The sequence below is a fragment of the Scyliorhinus torazame genome, chromosome 8 (assembly GCF_047496885.1).
Source record: "Scyliorhinus torazame isolate Kashiwa2021f chromosome 8, sScyTor2.1, whole genome shotgun sequence".
NCBI classification, from domain to species: Eukaryota; Metazoa; Chordata; class Chondrichthyes; order Carcharhiniformes; family Scyliorhinidae; genus Scyliorhinus; species Scyliorhinus torazame.
The window spans coordinates 155,115,677-155,137,291 of NC_092714.1; the positions used below are offsets into that span (position 1 = coordinate 155,115,677).

General features: G+C 59.5%; 1 protein-coding gene across 1 annotated transcript in view; it reads left to right on the plus strand.

The window, feature by feature from the left end:
• The first annotated feature begins 16,057 nt into the window (after window positions 1-16,057).
• The window catches only part of LOC140428210 (BCLAF1 and THRAP3 family member 3-like), a 57,554-nt gene continuing 51,996 nt past the window's right edge, over window positions 16,058-21,615 (plus strand). The window contains exon 1 of the mRNA XM_072514413.1: window positions 16,058-16,249. The gene's annotated coding sequence lies outside the window, so the exon portion shown is untranslated. The remainder of the gene's footprint in view (window positions 16,250-21,615) is intronic.

Below are 21,615 nucleotides of genomic sequence, written 5' to 3' on the forward strand. Positions count from 1 at the left end.
CGCTCCTCTCGCTCTGTTTTCAATGACCCGGCTGTATCTCCTCTCGCGCTGTTTTCAATGACCCGGCTGTCTCTCCTCTCGCGCTGTTTTCACTCTCCCGGCTGTCTCTCCTCTCGCGCTGTTTTCACTCTCCCGGCTGTCGCTCCTCTCGCTCTGTTTTCAATGACCCGGCTGTCTCTCCTCTCGCGCTGTTTTCAATGTCCCGGCTGTCTCTCCTCTCGCGCTGTTTTCACTCTCCCGGCTGTCTCTCCTCTCGCGCTGTTTTCAATGACCCGGCTGTCTCTCCTCTCGCGCTGTTTTCAATGTCCCGGCTGTCTCTCCTCTCGCGCTGTTTTCACTCTCCCGGCTGTCTCTCCTCTCGCGCTGTTTTCACTCTCCCGGCTGTCTCTCCTCTCGCACTGTTTTCACTCCCCCGGCTGTCTCTCCTCTCGTGCTGTTTTCACTCTCCCGGCTGTCTCTCCTCTCGCGCTGTTTTCACTCTCCCGACTGTCTCTCCTCTCGCGCTGTTTTCACTCCCCCGCCTGTCTCTCCTCTTGCACTGTTTTCAAACACGGTGTCTCTCCTCTTGCGCTGTTTTCACTCTCCCGACTGTCTCTCCTCTTGCGCTGTTTTCACTCCGCCGGCTGTCTCTCCTCTCGTGCTGTTTTTACTCTCCCGGCTGTCTCTCCTCTCGTGCTGTTTTCAATGTCCCGGCTGTCTCTCCTCTCGCGCTGTTTTCACTCTCCCGGCTGTCTCTCCTCTCGTGCTGTTTTCAATGTCCCGGCTGTCTCTCCTCTTGCGCTGTTTTCAAACACGGCTGTCTCTCCTCTTGCGCTGTTTTCACTCTCCCGACTGTCTCTCCTCTTGCGCTGTTTTCACTCCCCCGGCTGTCTCTCCTCTCGTGCTGTTTTCACTCTCCCGGCTGTCTCTCCTCTCGTGCTGTTTTCAATGTCCCAGCTGTCTCTCCTCTCGCGCTGTTTTCACTCTCCCGGCTGTCTCTCCTCTCGCGCTGTTTTCAATGTCCCGGCTGTCTCTCCTCTCGTGCTGTTTTCACTCTCCCGGCTGTCTCTCCTCTCGTGCTGTTTTCAATGTCCCGGCTGTCTCTCCTCTCGCACTGTTTTCACTCTCCCGGCTGTCTCTCCTCTCGCACTGTTTTCACTCTCCCGACTGTCTCTCCTCTTGCGCTGTTTTCAAACACGGCTGTCTCTCCCCTTGCGCTGTTTTCCCTCTCCCGACTGTCTCTCCTCTCGCGATGTTTTCACTCTCCCGACTGTCTCTCCTCTCGCGCTGTTTTCACTCTCCCGGCTGTCGCTCCTCTCGCTCTGTTTTCAATGACCCGGCTGTATCTCCTCTCGCGCTGTTTTCAATGACCCGGCTGTCTCTCCTCTCGCGCTGTTTTCACTCTCCCGGCTGTCTCTCCTCTCGCGCTGTTTTCACTCTCCCGGCTGTCGCTCCTCTCGCTCTGTTTTCAATGACCCGGCTGTCTCTCCTCTCGCGCTGTTTTCAATGTCCCGGCTGTCTCTCCTCTCGCGCTGTTTTCACTCTCCCGGCTGTCTCTCCTCTCGCGCTGTTTTCAATGACCCGGCTGTCTCTCCTCTCGCGCTGTTTTCAATGTCCCGGCTGTCTCTCCTCTCGCGCTGTTTTCACTCTCCCGGCTGTCTCTCCTCTCGCGCTGTTTTCACTCTCCCGGCTGTCTCTCCTCTCGCACTGTTTTCACTCCCCCGGCTGTCTCTCCTCTCGTGCTGTTTTCACTCTCCCGGCTGTCTCTCCTCTCGCGCTGTTTTCACTCTCCCGACTGTCTCTCCTCTCGCGCTGTTTTCACTCCCCCGCCTGTCTCTCCTCTTGCACTGTTTTCAAACGCGGTGTCTCTCCTCTTGCGCTGTTTTCACTCTCCCGACTGTCTCTCCTCTTGCGCTGTTTTCACTCCGCCGGCTGTCTCTCCTCTCGTGCTGTTTTTACTCTCCCGGCTGTCTCTCCTCTCGTGCTGTTTTCAATGTCCCGGCTGTCTCTCCTCTCGCGCTGTTTTCACTCTCCCGGCTGTCTCTCCTCTCGTGCTGTTTTCAATGTCCCGGCTGTCTCTCCTCTTGCGCTGTTTTCAAACACGGCTGTCTCTCCTCTTGCGCTGTTTTCCCTCTCCCGACTGTCTCTCCTCTCGCGCTGTTTTCACTCTCCCGGCTGTCGCTCCTCTCGCTCTGTTTTCAATGACCCGGCTGTATCTACGCTCGCGCTGTTTTCAATGACCGTATGTCTCTCCTCTCGCGCTGTTTTCACTCTCCCGGCTGTCTCTCCTCTCGTGCTGTTTTCAATGTCCCAGCTGTCTCTCCTCTTGCGCTGTTTTCCCTCTCCCGACTGTCTCTCCTCTCGCGATGTTTTCACTCTCCCGGCTGTCTCTCCTCTCGCGCTGTTTTCACTCTCCCGGCTGTCGCTCCTCTCGCTCAGTTTTCAATGACCCGGCTGTATCTCCTCTCGCGCTGTTTTCACTCTCCCGACTGTCTCTCCTCTCGCGCTGTTTTCAAACACGGCTGTCTCTCCTCTCGTGCTGTTTTCACTCTCCCGGCTGTCCCTCCTCTCGTGCCGTTTTCAATGTCCCGGCTGTCTCTCCTCTCGCGCTGTTTTCACTCTCCTGGCTGTCTCTCCTCTCGTGCTGTTTTCACTCTCCCGGCTGTCCCTCCTCTCGTGCCGTTTTCAATGTCCCGGCTGTCTCTCCTCTCGCGCTGTTTTCACTCTCCTGGCTGTCTCTCCTCTCGTGCTGTTTTCAATGTCCCAGCTGTCTCTCCTCTCGTGCTGTTTTCAATGTCCCGGCTGTCTCTCCTCTTGCGCTGTTTTCAAACACGGCTGTCTCTCCTCTTGCGCTGTTTTCACTCTCCCGGCTGTCTCTCCTTTCGTGCTGTTTTCACTCTCCCGGCTGTCTCTCCTCTCGTGCTGTTTTCACTCTCCCGGCTGTCTCTCCTCTCGTGCCGTTTTCACTCTCCCGGCTGTCTCTCCTCTTGCGCTGTTTTCAAACACGGCTGTCTCTCCTCTTGCGCTGTTTTCCCTCTCCCGACTGTCTCTCCTCTCGCGATGTTTTCACTCTCCCGACTGCCTCTCCTCTCGCGCTGTTTTCACTCTCCCGTCTGTCGCTCCTCTCGCGCTGTTTTCACTCTCCCGGCTGTCGCTCCTCTCGCTCTGTTTTCAATGACCCGGCTGTATCTCCGCTCGCGCTGTTTTCAATGACCGTATGTCTCTCCTCTCGCGCTGTTTTCACTCTCCCGACTGTCTCTCCTCTCGCACTGTTTTCACTCCCCCGGCTGTCTCTCCTCTCGTGCTGTTTTCACTCTCCCGGCTGTCTCTCCTCTCGCGCTGTTTTCACTCTCCCGGCTGTCTCACCTCTCGCGCTTTTTTCAATGTCCCGGCTGTCTCTCCTCTCGTGCTGTTTTCACTCTCCCGACTGTCTCTCCTCTCGCGCTGTTTTCACTCTCCCGACTGTCTCTCCTCTTGCGCTGTTTTCAAACACGGCTGTCTCTCCTCTTGCGCTGTTTTCACTCCCCCGGCTGTCTCTCCTCTCGTGCTGTTTTCACTCTCCCGGCTGTCTCTCCTCTCGTGCTGTTTTCAATGTCCCAGCTGTCTCTCCTCTCGCGCTGTTTTCACTCTCCCGGCTGTCTCTCCTCTCGCGCTGTTTTCAATGTCCCGGCTGTCTCTCCTCTCGTGCTGTTTTCACTCTCCCGGCTGTCTCTCCTCTCGTGCTGTTTTCAATGTCCCGGGTGTCTCTCCTCTCGCGCTGTTTTCAATGTCCCGGCTGTCTCTCCTCTCGTGCTGTTTTCACTCTCCCGGCTGTCTCTCCTCTCGTGCTGTTTTCAATGTCCCGGGTGTCTCTCCTCTCGCACTGTTTTCACTCTCCCGGCTGTCTCTCCTCTCGCACTGTTTTCACTCTCCCGACTGTCTCTCCTCTTGCGCTGTTTTCAAACACGGCTGTCTCTCCTCTTGCGCTGTTTTCCCTCTCCCGACTGTCTCTCCTCTCGCGATGTTTTCACTCTCCCGACTGTCTCTCCTCTCGCGCTGTTTTCACTCTCCCGGCTGTCGCTCCTCTCGCTCTGTTTTCAATGACCCGGCTGTATCTCCTCTCGCGCTGTTTTCAATGACCCGGCTGTCTCTCCTCTTGCACTGTTTTCACTCTCCCGGCTGTCTCTCCTCTCGCGCTGTTTTCAATGACCCGGCTGTATCTCCCCTCGCTCTGTTTTCAATGACCCGGCTGTATCTCCTCTCGCGCTGTTTTCACTCTCCCGGCTGTCTCTCCTCTCGCGCTGTTTTCACTCTCCCGGCCGTCGCTCCTCTCGCTCTGTTTTCAATGACCCGGCTGCCTCTCCTCTCGCGCTGTTTTCAATGACCCGGCTGTCTCTCCTCTCGCGCTGTTTTCAATGTCCCGGCTGTCTCTCCTCTCGCGCTGTTTTCACTCTCCCGGCTGTCTCTCCTCTCGCGCTGTTTTCACTCTCCCGACTGTCTCTCCTCTCGCGCTGTTTTCACTCCCCCGCCTGTCTCTCCTCTTGCGCTGTTTTCAAACACGGTGTCTCTCCTCTTGCGCTGTTTTCACTCTCCCGACTGTCTCTCCTCTTGCGCTGTTTTCACTCCGCCGGCTGTCTCTCCTCTCGTGCTGTTTTCACTCCCCCGGCTGTCTCTCCTCTCGTGCTGTTTTCAATGTCCCGGCTGTCTCTCCTCTCGCGCTGTTTTCACTCTCCCGGCTGTCTCTCCTCTCGTGCTGTTTTCAATGTCCCTGCTGTCTCTCATCTTGCGCTGTTTTCAAACACGGCTGTCTCTCCTCTTGCGCTGTTTTCCCTCTCCCGACTGTCTCTCCTCTCGCGATGTTTTCACTCTCCCGGCTGTCTCTCCTCTCGCGCTGTTTTCACTCTCCCGGCTGTCGCTCCTCTCGCTCTGTTTTCAATGACCCGGCTGTATCTCCTCTTGCGCTGTTTTCAAACACGGCTGTCTCTCCTCTTGCGCTGTTTTCCCTCTCCCGACTGTCTCTCCTCTCGCGATGTTTTCACTCTCCCGACTGTCTCTCCTCTCGCGATTTTTTCACTCCCCCGGCTGTCTCTCCTCTCGCGCTGTTTTCACTCTCCCGGCTGTCGCTCCTCTCGCTCTGTTTTCAATGACCCGGCTGTATCTCCGCTCGCGCTGTTTTCAATGACCGTATGTCTCTCCTCTCGCGCTGTTTTCACTCTCCCGGCTGTCTCTCCTCTCGTGCTGTTTTCAATGTCCCAGCTGTCTCTCCTCTCGTGCTGTTTTCCCTCTCCCGACTGTCTCTCCTCTCGCGATGTTTTCACTCTCCCGGCTGTCTCTCCTCTCGCGCTGTTTTCACTCTCCCGGCTGTCGCTCCTCTCGCTCTGTTTTCAATGACCCGGCTGTATCTCCTCTCGCGCTGTTTTCACTCTCTCGACTGTCTCTCCTCTTGCGCTGTTTTCACTCCCCCGGCTGTCTCTCCTCTCATGCTGTTTTCACTCTCCCGGCTGTCTCTCCTCTCGTGCCGTTTTCAATGTCCCGGCTGTCTCTCCTCTCGCGCTGTTTTCACTCTCCTGGCTGTCTCTCCTCTCGTGCTGTTTTCAATGTCCCAGCTGTCTCTCCTCTTGCGCTGTTTTCAAACACGGCTGTCTCTCTTCTTGCGCTGTTTTCCCTCGCCCGACTGTCTCTCCTCTCACGATGTTTTCACTCTCCCGGCTGTCTCTCCTCTCGCGCTGTTTTCACTCTCCCGACTGTCTCTCCTCTCGCGATGTTTTCACTCTCCCGGCTGTCTCTCCTCTCGCGCTGTTTTCACTCTCCCGGCTGTCGCTCCTCTCGCTCTGTTTTCAATGACCCGGCTGTATCTCTTCTCGCGCTGTTTTCACTCTCCTGGCTGTCTCTCCTCTCGCGCTGTTTTCCATGACCCGGCTGTCTCTCCTCTTGCGCTGTTTTCACTCTCCTGGCTGTCTCTCCTCTCGCGCTGTTTTCAATGACCCGGCTGTCTCTCCTCTTGCGCTGTTTTCCCTCCCCCGGCTGTCTCTCCTCTCGTGCTGTTTTCACTCTCCCGGCTGTCTCTCCTCTCGCGCTGGTTTCACTCTCCCGGCTGTCTCTCCTGTCGCGCTTCCTGTGTGTGTCCATCACTGCCTGTCTGTATCTCATTATGAACATGAGTGCATATTATGACAACGCTCTAAACCAAATCTTTAGCCAGTGGGGCACGTGGTCCGAGATAACTATCCCCGCATACTCTGCCCCCTCCACCCGAACCAAAATCTCCCGACTCACTATAAAGTAATCAATCCTCGAATACACCTTATGGACGTGAGAAAAGGACGTTCTGAAGACGCCATGCATCCACCAGACTCATCCTCTCCATAAACCGCCCCCCTTCCCCCAGCTCCCTCACCATTCGTATCCTACCCATCAACCTGGGGCTCGACCTATCCACCCTTGGCCCCAGGACACAGCTTTTAAAAAATATATTTTTATTTAAATTTTTTCATATTTTCAACAAAACCCCCCCTTACAGAAAAAAGAAAAACAAAGAACGAAACAATAAACATCTTACAATTACATAAATATAGTAGTAAACACAAAGTACACCGCCCCCCCCCCCCCCCGGGTTGTTGCTGCTGACCACCTCCAAATGCTTCGCTAGAAAGTCTAGGAACGGTTGCCACCGCCTGAAGAACCCTTGCACAGACCCTCGCAAGGCAAATTTTACCCTCTCCAATTTAATGAATCCTGCCATGTTGCTGACCCAGGCTTCCACGCTTGGGGGCCCCACTGTAACAGAATCCTCCGCCGGGCTACCAGGGACGCAGAGGCCAGAATACCGGCCTCTTTCGTCTCCTGCACTCCTGGCTCGTCCGATACTCCAAATAGTGCTAACCCCCAGCTCGGCTTAACTCGGGTGTTCACCACCTTAGACACCGTCCTCGCAACGCCCCTCCAGAACCCATCCAGCGCCGGGCATGCCCAGAACATATGGGCGTGATTTGCTGGGCTCCCCGAGCACCTCATACACCTGTCTTCCACCCCAAAGAACCTGCTCAGCCTCGCCCCTGTCATATGCGCACTGTGAAGAACCTTAAATTGTATCAGGCTAAGCCTGGCGCAAGAGGAGGAAGAATTAACCCTACCCAGGGCATCTGCGTACGTACCCTTGTCTATCTCCTCCCCAAGCTCCTCCTCCCATTTACCCTTTAGCTCCTCCACCGAGGTCTCCTCCTCCTCCTGCATCTCCTGGTAGATCGCAGAGACCTTGCCTTCTCTAACCAACACCCCCGAGAGCACCCTATCCTGGATCCTACGTGCTGGAAGCAGCGGGAACTCCCTCACCTGCCATCTTACAAACGCCCTTACCTGCATGTACCTGAAGGCATTTCCGGGGGAAGCCCGAATTTTTCCTCCAGCGCCCCAAGGCTCGCAAACGTCCCATCTAAAAACAGGTCCCCCATCCTTCTAATTCCTGCCCTGTGCCAGCTCAGTAACCCTCCATCCATTCTCCCTGGGACGAACCGATGGTTCTCTCGGATCGGGGACCAAACCAAAGCCTCTACCTCACCCCTGTGGCATCTCCACTGCCCCCAAATTTTCAAAGTCGCCGCCACCACCGGACCCATGGTGTACCTAGTCGGCGGGAACGGCAGCGGTGCTGTCACCGGTGCTCTCAGACTCGTGCCCACATAGGATGCCATCTCCAGCCTCTTCCACGCCGCCCCCTCCCCCTCCATTACCCACTTGCGTATCATCGCCACATTGGCAGCCGAGTAGTACCCACACAGATTAGGCAACGCTAACCCTCCTCTGTCCCTGCTCCGTTCCAGAAACACCCTTCTCACCCTCGGGGTCTTTTTTGCCCACACGATTCCCATGATGCTCCTGCTGACCCGCTTAAAAAAGGCCTCAGGGATCAAGATGGGGAGGCACTGGAATACAAAAAGGAACCTCGGGAGCACCATCATTTTCACCGACTGCACCCTACCCGCCAGGGAGAGTGGCAGCACATCCCATCTTTTAAACTCCTCCTCCATCTGCTCCACCAGCCTCGTCAAGTTGAGCTTGTGGAGGGCCCCCCCAGCTCCTGGCCACCTGGATCCCCAGGTACCGAAAACTGCTTTCCGCCCTCTTCAATGGATGCTCGTCTATCCCCTTCCCTGGTCCCCTGGGTGTACCACGAAGAACTCACTCTTCCCCACGTTCAGCTTATACCCGGAAAAGTCCCCAAACTCCCTGAGGATCCGCATCACCTCCGGCATCCCCCCACTGGGTCCGCCACATACAGTAACAGGTCATCGGCATACAATGATACCCGGTGTTCCTCCTCCCCCCCCCCCGGACCAGCCCCCTCCAGTTCCTGGATTCCCTTAAAGCCATAGCCAAAGGCTCAATTGCCAATGCAAATAGCAAGGGGGATAGGGGGCACCCCTGCCTTGTCCCCAGGTACAGCCAAAAGTATTCCGACCTCCTCCGATTTGTGGCCACACTCGCCACCGGGGCTTCGTAAAGTAGCCAAACCCAACTAATGAACCCCTCCCCGAACCCAAACTTCCTCAACACTTCCCAAAGGTACCCCCACTCCACCCTATTGAAGGCCTTTTCACCGTCCATCGCCGTCACTATCTCCGCTTCCCCCTCCACTGCAGGCATCATGACTACGCTAAGGAGCCTCCGCACATTGGTATTCAGCTGCCTTCCCTTCACCAAACCCGTCTGGTCCTCGTGAATCACCCCCGGGACACAGTCCTCAATTCTGGTAGCCAACACCTTCACTAACAACTTTGCGTCCACGTTGAGGAACGAGATTGGCCTATACGACCCACACTGTAACGGGTCCTTGTCCCACTTCAAGATCAGCGAGATCAGCACCCTGGACATTGTCGGGGGGCCCCCCCTTCCCTCGCCTCATTGAAAGTCCTCACTAATAGAGGGCCCAGCAGGTCCCTGTACTTCCGGTAAAATTCCACCGGGAACCCACCTGGCCCTGGTGCCTTCCCTGCCTGCATACTCCCCAGCCCCTTAGTCAGCTCCTCCAGCCCTACCGGTGCCCCAAGCCCAGCCACCTGCTCCTTCTTCACCCTCGGGAATCTCAGCCCAACATGCACCGCATAAATCCGTCATCGTCCCAATTCTGGGCATATACATTCACTAATACCACCGGCACCCCCTGCAGCTTACCACTCACCATCACATACCTACCCAGGTGGAAAACCTGCCCTACCCACCCCTTTCTAGCCTAACCTGATCTGCCATCCTCAAATGCGTCTCCTGGAGCATAACCACATCTGCCTTCAGTCCCTTCAGGTGCGCGAACACCCGGGCCCTCGTGACCGGCCCGTTCAGGCCTCTCACATGCCACGTTATCAGCCGGATCGCCCCCCCCCCCCCCCCCCCACCCCCCCCTGCCGATTAGCCATTCCCTTTTCTAGGCCAGCCACGTGCCCGCGCCTCCCGCACTCTCCATTCCCCACAGTGGCAGACCCCCGCCCCGACTCTCTCTCCGAGCTCCAGCACCCCTTTGCCCAAAGCAGCAGCAACCCAGTTCCCCGCCCCCCCCCCCAGCTAGGTCCCCCCCTAGCTGCGTTGCTCCCCCATAGCACTTCCGTAAGTCAGCTGACTCCTGCTGACCCCGGCCACTCCCGCCACTCCAGTCTCCCCCATCTCCTGTCCAGCAGCGGGCGCTCCTCTCCAACACCGCCCTTCCCCCCCGGCCCCGCCCCCTTCCTTCCCTAGCGTAGGAAAAAGCTTGCACTTTCCATCAAACCAGCCCGCCCTCTCTGGCGCAGCTCCCTTTTGCGGCCTAATCCCAGCTCCCCCACCTCGGGCCTCCCATCTCCCCTCCCCCCAATGGGGTCCCGTCTTTCCAACCACTGACGCCTACACTCCCACAAAACCCCCACTTCAAACCATTTCACCCTACCCCACCCAGCACCCAAGGAAACAGTACAGAACAGAACAGAACATCCCCCAAAACACAGTGACCACAGTGGCCCCCCCGCGACATCCCCTCACAACCGACCCTCAGTCCGTGTCCAACTTTTCGGCCTGAATAAAGGTCCACGCCTCCTCCGGCGTCTCAAATTAATGGTGCCGGTCCTTAAACGTGACCCACAGTCGCGCCGGCTGCAGCATCCCAAATTTCACCCCCTTCTGATGCAGAGCCACCTTAGCCCGATTGTATCCGGCCCTCTTCTTGGCCACCTCCGCGCTCCAGTCCTGGTATATACGGACCTCTGCATTTTCCCACCTGCTGCTCCGCTCCTTTTTTGCCCATCTTAGGACACACTCCCTGTCCACCAAGCGGTGGAACCGCACCAATACAGCCCACGGCGGATCGTTAGACTTGGGCCTCCTCGCCAGTACTCGGTGGGCACCATCCAGCTCCAGGGGCCTCGGGAAGACCCCCGCGCCCATCAACGTGTTCAGCATCGTGACCACGTATGCTCCAGCATCCGACCCCTCCACTCCCTCCGGGAGACCCAGAATCCGCAGGTTCTTCCTCCTCGACCGATTCTCCATGTCCTCGAACTTCTCCTGCCATTTCTTATGCAGCACCTCGTGCGCCTTTATCTTCACCGCCAGGCCCAATATCTCGTCCTCGTTCTCCGAGGCCTTCTGCCACACCTCCCGGATCACCGCTCCTTGGGCCTTCTGGGTCTCGGCCAGCTTGTCGATCGAAGCCTTCATCGGCTCCAGCAGCTCTGCTTTCAATTCCGTGAAGCAGCGCTTGAGAAACTCCTGCTGCTCTTGCGACCACTGCGCCCATGCTGCCTGGTTTCCACCCGCCACCATCTTGGTTTTCCTCCCTCGCACTTTTCACTGCACCAAAATTACTTTTTTCACCGCTCCACTCCTGGTCCAATCCATACAGTGCCGGGAAAATCGTACTGTCACCTTCCCACACTGGGGATCGTCGAACAAATGCCGCTGGGGCCCCTAAAAAGAGCCCAAAAGTCCGTTTCTGGTGGGAGCTGGCGAACGTGCGACTTAGCTCAGCATAGCTGCAACCGGAAGTCCGCTCCAGGACACAGTTAAAATCTCCTCCATGATCAACTGGTACACGGCCAAATCCGGAATCGCTGCCAGCAACCCCCTCATAAAACCCACATCATCCCAATTTGGGGCATACACATTTACCAACACCACCAGTGCCCCTTCCAATACCCCACTCACAAATCTCCCACCCAGATCCCTTACTTCCTTCGACTCACAAATCCCAATTTTTGGCTCATTAAAATAGCCACTCCCCTCGATTTCAAATCAAACCCCAAGTGAAAAAACCTGCCCGACCCACAACCATCCTTAACCTAACCTGGTCCTTCACACAGAGGTGCGTCTCCTGCAGAAAGACCACCCCCGCCTTCAAGCTCCTGAGGTGCGCAAACACCCGCGACCTTTTAACTGACCCATTAAGTCCCCGGACATTCCATGTTACCAGCCTTACCGGAGGCTTACGCCTCCAATCCCCCCCATCATCCGTCATCTTCCCCACTTAACTCCCACCCCCTTAATTCCACACTATACCTATCTTTTTTAGAGTTATGGGGTAAGGGTCAGGGGTTAGTAGGATTGATAGTGGCTGAAATGTGTTATTTTTGTACTGTATCTGTATATATTTGATAACTATTGTGGTGTTACTTTCCAATACATAAAAACATTTTTTTGTAATAAAAATATATTTTTAAAAGAGCCCATGGGATTTTATAAGGCCCAACAACTGAATAGAAGAACAAAAATTAAGTGATGGACAAATGAAAAAGGGCCGCTCCCAAAGAACAATCAGAGCACAGCCCAACAGGAACAAAGAGGAAACGGAAACTTAAAACCTATCAAACCAAAATGTGAAAATCAGGGTCTAGAATGCAGTCCACCCCCTGCGGTGCCCACCGAGCACAGAAGATCTCGAGTGTGCTCATGGACAGCGCATGCTCTCTTTCCAGGGACACCCAGCCACGAATGTAGCCGCGGAAGAGGGAGATAGACATACAGTCAGGTCGGATGACCCCCCTCGGTCGCCCACTGCCTGGACCTGTTAATGGCAAGTTTGGCCAGGCCCAGGTGCAGGTTCACGAGGAGGTCCTCCGCTTTCCCCACCCACCTCCGCACTGGATGCCCACAGTTCAGGTGCGTGGGGCTGAAATGCAAACAAAACCTCGACAACAACGTTGTCAAGAAACCAAAAAGGCAACCTAGGACACAACATAAACATGCTCCACGGACTCCACCAGGCTGCAAAAGTGGCAGGTCACCGGGGAGGCCGTGAAGTGATGCAGACGCCGGTTGCACGGCACTGCTGCGTGCAACACACTCCACCCCAGGTCCCCAAGTTTTGTAGAAAGGACACCTCCGTAGAGGGACCTCCAGTGGGGACACCTGCCGCCGGATGGCAATGAAGCCCATGGGATCCATGGCAATTTGGAAAATTGGCTTAGTGGCAGGAGGCAGAGGGTAATGGTCGAAGGGTATTATTGTGACTGGAAACTAGTGTCCAGTGGTGTACTGCAGGGATTGGTGTTGAGTCTCTTGCTGTTTGCACTATACATTCATGATCTAGACGTGGAAGTGGGAGGTATAATTTATAAGTTTTAAATGACACAGAATTGGTGGTGTGGTAAATAGCGAGGAGGAAAGCCTTGGATTACAGGACTATATAGAAGGGCAGCACGGTAGCACAAGGGAAGCACGGTAGTACAGTGGTTGGCATAGTCGCTTCACAGCTCCAGGGTCACAGGTTCGGTTCCCGCTTGGGTCGCTATCTGTGCAGTGTCTACACATTCTCCCTGTGTCTGCGTGGGTTTCCTCCGGGTGCTCTGGTTTCCTCTCACAGTCCAAAGATGTGCAGATTAGGTGGATTGGCCATGCTAAATTGCCCTTAGTGTCCAAAGAAAAAGGTTGGGTGGGTTTACTGGGTTACGGGGATAGGGTGGAGGTGTGGGCTTGGGTAGGGTGCTCTATCCAAGGGCCAGTGCAGACTTGATGGGCTGAATGGCCTCCTTATGCACTGTAAATTCTATGATTCTATAATTCTATGACTGGTCGGATGGGCAGAACACTGGCAAATGGAATTTAACTCTGAAAAGTGTGAGGTGATGCATTTTGCGAGGACTAACAAGGCAAGGGAATGCACAATGAACAGTAGAATGCTAGGAAGTATAGAGGATCAGAGGGACCTTGGGGCGCCTGACCTATTGGGCTGCATGTCCATACGTCCCTGAAGGCAGCAGGCCAGGTAGACAAGGTGGTTATGAAGGGAAACTTGCCTTTGTTAGCCAAAGCATAGAGTATATGAGAAGGGAGGTTACGATGGAGCTGTGTAAAATGCTCATTAGGCCAAAGCTGGAATACTGTGTGCAGCTCTGGTTGCCACACAATAGGAAGGATGTGATTGAAATAAAGAGGATGCAGAGGAGATTCACCAGATGTTCCCTTAGCTGAAGTGTTTCAGTTGTGAAGAGAAGCTGGTTAGGCTGGGGTTGTTTTCTCTGGAGCAGAGAAGGCTGAGGAGGACTCCGATATTCAACAAGGGAGGTAGCGAGAAAGCAGGGAATTATAGATCAGTAAGCCTACCATTGGTAGTGGGGAAAATGTTTGAATCCATTATCAAGGACTTTATAGTGTAACATTTAGAAAGCAGTGACAGGATCAGTCAGAGTCAGCATGGATTTATGAAGGTAAAATCATGCTTGACAAATCTGTTGAAATTCTTTGAAGATGTAACCAGTACAGTTGACAAGGGGGAGCCAGTCGATGGTATATTTGGACTTTCAGAAGGCGTTTGACAAAGTCCCGCATGAGAGATTATTGTGCAAAATTAAAGCGCATGGGATTGGGGGAAATGTATTGAGGTGGAGAAAAAACTGTTTCTCAGAGAGGAAACAAAGAGTGGGGATTAATGGGTCTTTTCAAATTGGCAGGCAGTAACCAGTGGGGTACCACAGGGATTGGTGCTGGGACCCCAGCTATTCACAATATACAATATATACCCAGCACAGTAGCATTGTGGATAGCACAATTGCTTCACAGCTCCAGGGTCCCAGGTTCGATTCCGGCTTGGGTCACTGTCTGTGCAGAGTCTGCACATCCTCCCCGTGTGTGCGTGGGTTTCCTCCGGGTGCTCCGGTTTCCTCCCACAGTCCAAAGATGTGCAGGTTAGGTGGATTGGCCATGATAAATTGCCCTTAGTGTCCAAAATTGCCCTTAGTGTTGGGTGGGGTTACTGGGTTATGGGGATAGGGTGGTGTTGACCTTGGGTAGGGTGCACTTTCCAAGAGCCGGTGCAGACTCGATGGGCCGAATGGCCTCCTTCTGCACTGTAAATTCTATGATTCTATGATATTAATGATTTGGATGAGGGAGCAAAATGTAACATCTCAAAGTTTGCAGATGATACCAAGTTAGGTGGGAGGGTGAATTGTGACAAGGATGCAGGGATCCTACAGCAAAATCTGGACAGGTTGGGCGAGTGGGCAAATCAATGGCAGATGCCGTATAATTTGGATAAATGTGAGGTTATTCACTTTGGAAGCAAAAACAGGAAGGCAGATTACCACCAGAATGGTTGTAAATTGGGAGAGGGGAGTGTGCAGCGGGACCTGGGTGTCCTTGTGCACATTCGCTGAAGGTAAGCATGCAGGTGCACCAGGCGGTAAATAAGGCGAATGGTATGTTGGCCTTCATTGCGAGAGGTTTCGAGTATAGAAGCAGGGATGTGTTGCTGCAATTGTACCAGGGCCTTGGTGAGGCCACACTTGGAGTATTGTGTGCAGTTTTCATCTCCTTCTCTGAGGAAGGATGTTCTTGCTCTCGAGGGAGTGCAGCGAAGGTTTACCAGCCTGATTCCAGGGATGGCGGGACTGTCATATGCGGAGAGATTGACTAGGTTGGGATTGTTCTCGCTGGAGTTCAGAAGAATGAGGGGGGGATCTCATAGACTTATAAAATTCTAACAGGAACTAGACAGGGTAGATGCAGGGAAGATGTTACCAATGATGGGTGTGACCAGAACCAGGGGTCACAGTCTGAAGATTCAGGGTAAACCATTTCGGACAGAGATAAGGAGACATTTCTTCACCTAGAGAGTGGTGAGCCTGTGGAATTCACTGCCACAGGAAGTAGTTGATGCTAAAACTTTGAATATATTCAAGAGGCGGCTGCATATAGCACTTGGGGAGAATGGGATCAAAGGCTATGGGGAGAAAGCAAGATTAGGCTATTGAGTTGGATGATTAGCCATGATCGTGAGGAATGGTGGAGTAAGCTTGAAGGGCCAAAAGTCCTCCTCCTGCTCCTATCTTCTATATATCTATGATTGAAGTGTACAAAATTGAGTGACATGGTTTCGCCCAAGGGGTCAATAACCATGGGCGTAGATTTAAGGAAAGGGGCAGGTGATTTAGCGGGGATTTGAGGAAAAATGTTTTCATCCAGAGGGTTGTGGGAATCTGGAACTCACTGCCAGAGTCAGGAACCCTCACAAGACATAAGAAGCATTTAGATGAGCACTTGAAACATCAAAGCATACACGACTAAGGACCAAGTGCCTCTTTCTGTGTAAATCTCTGGCTCTATGAGGTATTCAGAATCATGAGGGGTCAGGACAGAGTAGATAGGGAGAAATTGATCCCCCTCGTGAATGAAAAGGCAGAGTTAAAGTAATTGGCAAAAAAAGAAAATCTTTTTCAACAGCAAGCAGTTGATCTCTCGAAATGCGCTGGCTGAAAATGTGTTGGGAGGCAGGTTCAATCGAAGCATTCAAAGAGGGAATTCGATGATTATGTGTGAAGAATCAATTTGCAGCACTATGGGGAGGAGGCAGTAGAATGGAACGAGATGCAATGCTCTTTTGGAGAGCCAGTATGACACGATGGGCCGAATAGGCTTGAACAACTGTCGGATTCTGAATGCAACACTGCGCTTGTGTCTTCCGGCTCTGAGCCCTGAGCAACACTGCGCATGTGCCTAGCCGGCTCTGAGCCATGAAGAACAGTGCGCATGTATCTGGCCAGCTCTGAGTCCTGAGTAACACTGCCTGCCTGGTTCTCAGTCCGCGGCCAGTCAGGAGCCGGCGCAGGACACGTGGTCCGCGGAATGTCGAAAGAGCGGAAGTTGTCACACACGAAGGTCAGGGGTCAGCACTTTGTTCGGGAGGCAGATCCTGAGCAGTCGAGTGGACGACGCAGCGCAGAATCTGAGCGGCTGAGGCCCGAGAGGAGGGAGGCCAGCTGTGGAAAGGAGCACCTTTCCTGAGTCAGAGCGTTTCCGGAGCCGCTGTGAATCAGACAGCATCTCCTAGCTCTGAGTAAGTTTCAGATTTGTCGATGATAATCCAGTGAAAAGAGAGACGAGCACATTCCCGGGGGGGAGGCCGCATCTTATTTTAAATCACTTCAGCTCCGACCGTTAAATATCTCACTCACCAACGGTCGACGCTTTGTGCACTGCGCCACCGCTCCAGGGCCCTGCCTCGTCGCGCGCACGAGCGGGCCCGCCCCCTTCCCAGCTCCTACCCCCCCCCCCCCCAATCCGGCCCTCTTCTCCCCCCCCCCCCCCCCCCGGGCCCGCTCTCTTTCCCCCCCCCCCCCCCCCGGGCCCGCTCTCTTCTCCCCCCCCCCCCCCCCCGGGCCCGCGCTCTCTCTCTCTCCCCCCCCCCCCCCCCCGGGCCCGCGCTCTCTCTCCCCCCCCCCCCCCCCCGGGCCCGCTCTTTCTCTCTTCCCCCCCCCCCCCCGGGCCGCTCCCTCTCCCCCCCCCCCCCCCCCCCCGGGCCGCTCCCTCTCCCCCCCCCCCCCCCCCCCGGGCCCGCTCTCCCCCCCCCCCACCCCCCGGGCCCGCTCTCCCCCCCCCCCCGGGCCCGCTCGCCCTCCCCCCCCCCCCCCCCCCCGGGCCCGCTCGCCCTCCCCCGCCCCCCCCCCCCGGGCCCGCTCTCCCCCCCCCCCCCCCCCCCGGGCCCGCTCTCCTCTCCCCCCCCCCCCCCCCCCCGGGCCCGCTCCCCCCCCCGGGCCCGCCCCCCCCACCCCCCCGGCCCGCTCCCCCCACCCCCCCCCCCCGGGCCCGCTCTCCTCCCCCCCCCCCCCCCCCGGGCCCGCTCCCGCTCTCCCCCCCCCCTCCCCCCCGCCCTCCCCCCCCCCCCCCCCCCGCCCGGGCCCGCTCTCCCCCCCCCCCCCGCCCGGGCCCGCTCTCCCCCCCCCCCCCCCCCGGCCCGCTCCCCCCCGGCCCCCCCCGCTCTCTTCTCCTCCCCCCCCGCTCTCTTCTCCTCCCCCCCCCGCTCTCTTCTCCTCCCCCCCCGCTCTCTTCTCCTCCCCCCCCCCGCTCTCTTCTCCTCCCCCCCCCCCCGCTCTCTTCTCCCTCCGCCCCCGCTCTCTTCTCCCTCCCCCCCCGCTCTCTTCTTCCCCCCCCCCGCCCCGCTCTCTTCTTCCCCCCCCCCCGCTCTCCCCCCCCCCCCCCCGCTCTTCCCCCCCCCTCTTTTCTCCCCCCCCCCGGCTCTTTTCCCCCCCCCCGGCTCTTTTCTCCCCCCCCCCCCCCCGGCTCTTTTCTCCCCCCCCCCCCCCCGGCTCTTTTCTCCCCCCCCCCCCCCCGGCTCTTTTCTCCCCCCCCCCCCCCCGGCTCTTTTCTCTCCCCCCCCCCCCCCCGGCTCTTTTCTCCCCCACCCCCAGCTCTTTTCTCTTTCCCCCCCCCCGCTCTCTTCTCTCTCCCCCCCCCCCCCCCGCTCTCTTCTCTCCCCCCCCCCCCCCCCGGCTCTCTTCTCTCCCCCCCCCCCCCCGCTCTCTTCTCCCCCCCCCGCTCTCTTCTCCCCCCCCCCCGCTCTCTTCTCCCCCCCCGCTCTCTTCTCTCTCCCCCTCCCCCCCCCGCTCTCTTCTTCCCCCCCCGCTCTCTTCTTCCCCCCCCGCTCTCTTCTTCCCCCCCCGCTCTCTTCTTCCCCCCCCGCTCTCTTCTCCCCCCCCCGCTCTCTTCTCCCCCCCCCCCCCGCTCTCTTCTCCCCCCCCCGCTCTCTTCTCCCCCCCCCCGCTCTCTTCTCCCCCCCCCCCGCTCTCTTCTCCCCCCCCCGCTCTCTTCTCCCCCCCCCCGCTCTCTTCTCCCCCCCCCCCGCTCTCTCCCCCCCCCCCCCCCGCTCTCTTCTCTCCCCCCCCCCCCGCTCTCTTCTCTCCCCCCCCCCCCCCCCCGCTCTTTTCTCCCCCCCCCCCCCCCCGGCTCTTTTCTCCCCCCCCCCCCCCCCCGGCTCTTTTCTCCCCCCCCCCCCCCGGCTCTTTTCTCTCCCCCCCCCCCCCCCCCCGGCTCTTTTCTCTCCCCCCCCCCCCCCCCCGGCTCTTTTCTCTCCCCCCCCCCCCCCCGGCTCTTTTCTCCCCCCCCCCCCCCCGGCTCTTTTCTCCTCTCCCCCCCCCCCCCCCGGCTCTTTTCTCCCCCCCCCCCCCCCCCGGCTCTTTTCTCCCCCCCCCCCCGGCTCTTTTCTCCCCCCCCCACCCCCCCCCGGCTCTTTTCTCCCCCCCCCCCCGGCTCTTTTCTCCCCCCCCCCCCCCCGGCTCTTTTCTCCCCCCCCCCCCCCCCGCGGCTCTTTTCTCCCCCCCCCACCCCCCCCGGCTCTTTTCTCCCCCCCCCCCGCGGCTCTTTCCCCCCCCCCCCCACCCCCCCCGGCTCTTTTCTCCCCCCCCCCCGCTCTCTTCTCTCCCCCCCCCCCGCTCTCTTCTCCCCCCCCCCGCTCTCTTCTCCCCCCCCGCTCTCTTCTCCCCCCCCGCTCTCTTCTCCCCCCCCGCTCTCTTCTCCCCCCCCCGCTCTCTTCTCCCCCCCCCGCTCTCTTCTCCCCCCCCCGCTCTCTTCTCCCCCCCCCGCTCTCTTCTCCCCCCCCCGCTCTCTTCTCCCCCCCCCGCTCTCTTCTCCCCCCCCCGCTCTCTTCTCCCCCCCCCCGCTCTCTTCTCCCCCCCCCCGCTCTCTTCTCCCCCCCCGCTCTCTTCTCCCCCCCCCGCTCTCTTCTCCCCCCCCGCTCTCTTCTCCCCCCCCGCTCTCTTCTCCCCCCCCGCTCTCTTCTCCCCCCCCGCTCTCTTCTCCCCCCCCGCTCTCTTCTCCCCCCCCGCTCTCTTCTCCCCCCCCGCTCTCTTCTCCCCCCCCGCTCTCTTCTCCCCCCCCCGCTCTCTTCTCCCCCCCCCGCTCTCTTCTCCCCCCCGCTCTCTTCTCCCCCCCGCTCTCTTCTCCCCCCCCGCTCTCTTCTCCCCCCCCGCTCTCTTCTCCCCCCCCCGCTCTCTTCTCCCCCCCCGCTCTCTTCTCCCCCCCCGCTCTCTTCTCCCCCCCCGCTCTCTTCTCCCCCCCCGCTCTCTTCTCCCCCCCCGCTCTCTTCTCCCCCCCCCGCTCTCTTCTCCCCCCCCGCTCTCTTCTCCCCCCCCCCGCTCTCTTCTCCCCCCCCCCCCGCTCTCTTCTCCCCCCCCCGCTCTCTTCTCCCCCCCCCGCTCTCTTCTCCCCCCCCCGCTCTCTTCTCCCCCCCCCGCTCTCTTCTCCCCCCCCCGCTCTCTTCTCCCCCCCCCGCTCTCTTCTCCCCCCCCGCTCTCTTCTCCCCCCCCGCTCTCTTCTCCCCCCCCGCTCTCTTCTCCCCCCCCGCTCTCTTCTCCCCCCCCGCTCTCTTCTCCCCCCCCGCTCTCTTCTCCCCCCCCGCTCTCTTCTCCCCCCCCGCTCTCTTCTCCCCCCCCGCTCTCTTCTCCCCCCCCGCTCTCTTCTCCCCCCCCGCTCTCTTCTCCCCCCCCGCTCTCTTCTCCCCCCCCGCTCTCTTCTCCCCCCCCGCTCTCTTCTCCCCCCCCGCTCTCTTCTCCCCCCCCGCTCTCTTCTCCCCCCCCGCTCTCTTCTCCCCCCCCGCTCTCTTCTCCCCCCCCGCTCTCTTCTCCCCCCCCGCTCTCTTCTCCCCCCCCGCTCTCTTCTCCCCCCCCGCTCTCTTCTCCCCCCCGCTCTCTTCTCCCCCCCCGCTCTCTTCTCCCCCCCCGCTCTCTTCTCCCCCCCCGCTCTCTTCTCCCCCCCCGCTCTCTTCTCCCCCCCCGCTCTCTTCTCCCCCCCCGCTCTCTTCTCCCCCCCCGCTCTCTTCTCCCCCCCCGCTCTCTTCTCCCCCCCCGCTCTCTTCTCCCCCCCCGCTCTCTTCTCCCCCCCCGCTCTCTTCTCCCCCCCCGCTCTCTTCTCCCCCCCCCGCTCTCTTCTCCCCCCCCCGCTCTCTTCTCCCCCCCCCGCTCTCTTCTCCCCCCCCGCTCTCTTCTCCCCCCCCGCTCTCTTCTCCCCCCCCGCTCTCTTCTCCCCCCCCGCTCTCTTCTCCCCCCCGCTCTCTTCTCCCCCCCCGCTCTCTTCTCCCCCCCCGCTCTCTTCTCCCCCCCCGCTCTCTTCTCCCCCCCCGCTCTCTTCTCCCCCCCCGCTCTCTTCTCCCCCCCCGCTCTCTTCTCCCCCCCCGCTCTCTTCTCCCCCCCCGCTCTCTTCTCCCCCCCCCGCTCTCTTCTCCCCCCCCGCTCTCTTCTCCCCCCCCGCTCTCTTCTCCCCCCCCGCTCTCTTCTCCCCCCCCGCTCTCTTCTCCCCCCCCGCTCTCTTCTCCCCCCCCGCTCTCTTCTCCCCCCCCGCTCTCTTCTCCCCCCCCGCTCTCTTCTCCCCCCCCGCTCTCTTCTCCCCCCCCGCTCTCTTCTCCCCCCCCGCTCTCTTCTCCCCCCCCGCTCTCTTCTCCCCCCCCGCTCTCTTCTCCCCCCCCGCTCTCTTCTCCCCCCCCGCTCTCTTCTCCCCCCCCGCTCTCTTCTCCCCCCCCGCTCTCTTCTCCCCCCCCGCTCTCTTCTCCCCCCCCGCTCTCTTCTCCCCCCCCGCTCTCTTCTCCCCCCCCGCTCTCTTCTCCCCCCCCCGCTCTCTTCTCCCCCCCGCTCTCTTCTCCCCCCCCCGCTCTCTTCTCCCCCCCCGCTCTCTTCTCCCCCCCCCGCTCTCTTCTCCCCCCCCCCGCTCTCTTCTCCCCCCCCCCCGCTCTCTTCTCCCCCCCCCGCTCTCTTCTCCCCCCCCCGCTCTCTTCTCCCCCCCCCGCTCTCTTCTCCCCCCCCCCCCGCTCTCTTCTCCCCCCCCCCGCTCTCTTCTCCTCCCCCCCGCTCTCTTCTCCTCCCCCCCGCTCTCTTCTCCTCCCCCCCGCTCTCTTCTCCTCCCCCCCGCTCTCTTCTCCTCCCCCCCGCTCTCTTCTCCTCCCCCCCGCTCTCTTCTCCTCCCCCCTGCTCTCTTCTCCTCCCCCCCGCTCTCTTCTCCTCCCCCCTGCTCTCTTCTCCTCCCCCCCGCTCTCTTCCCCCCCCCTGCTCTCCCCCCCCCCCGCTCTCCCCCCCCCCGCTCTCCCCCCCCCGCTCTCTCCCCCCCCCCCCCGTTCTCCCCCCCCCCCGCTCTCTTCCCCCCCCCGCTCTCTCCCCCCCCCCCCGCTCTCTTCTCCCCCCCCCCCCCCCCGCTCTCTTCTCTCTCTCTCCTCCCCCCCCCCCCGGGCTCCGCTCTCCTCTCCCCCCCCCCCCCCCCCCCCCCCCCCCCCCGAGCCCCGCTCTCCTCTTCTCCCCCCCCCCGGGCCCCACTCTCCTCTTCCCCCCCCCGGGCCCCGCTCTCCTCCTCTTCCCCCCGGACCCGCTCTCCTCTTTCTCCCCCCCCCCCCCCCCCGGCCCCGCTCTTCTCTTCCCCCCCCCCCCCCCCCCCCCGGGGCCCCGC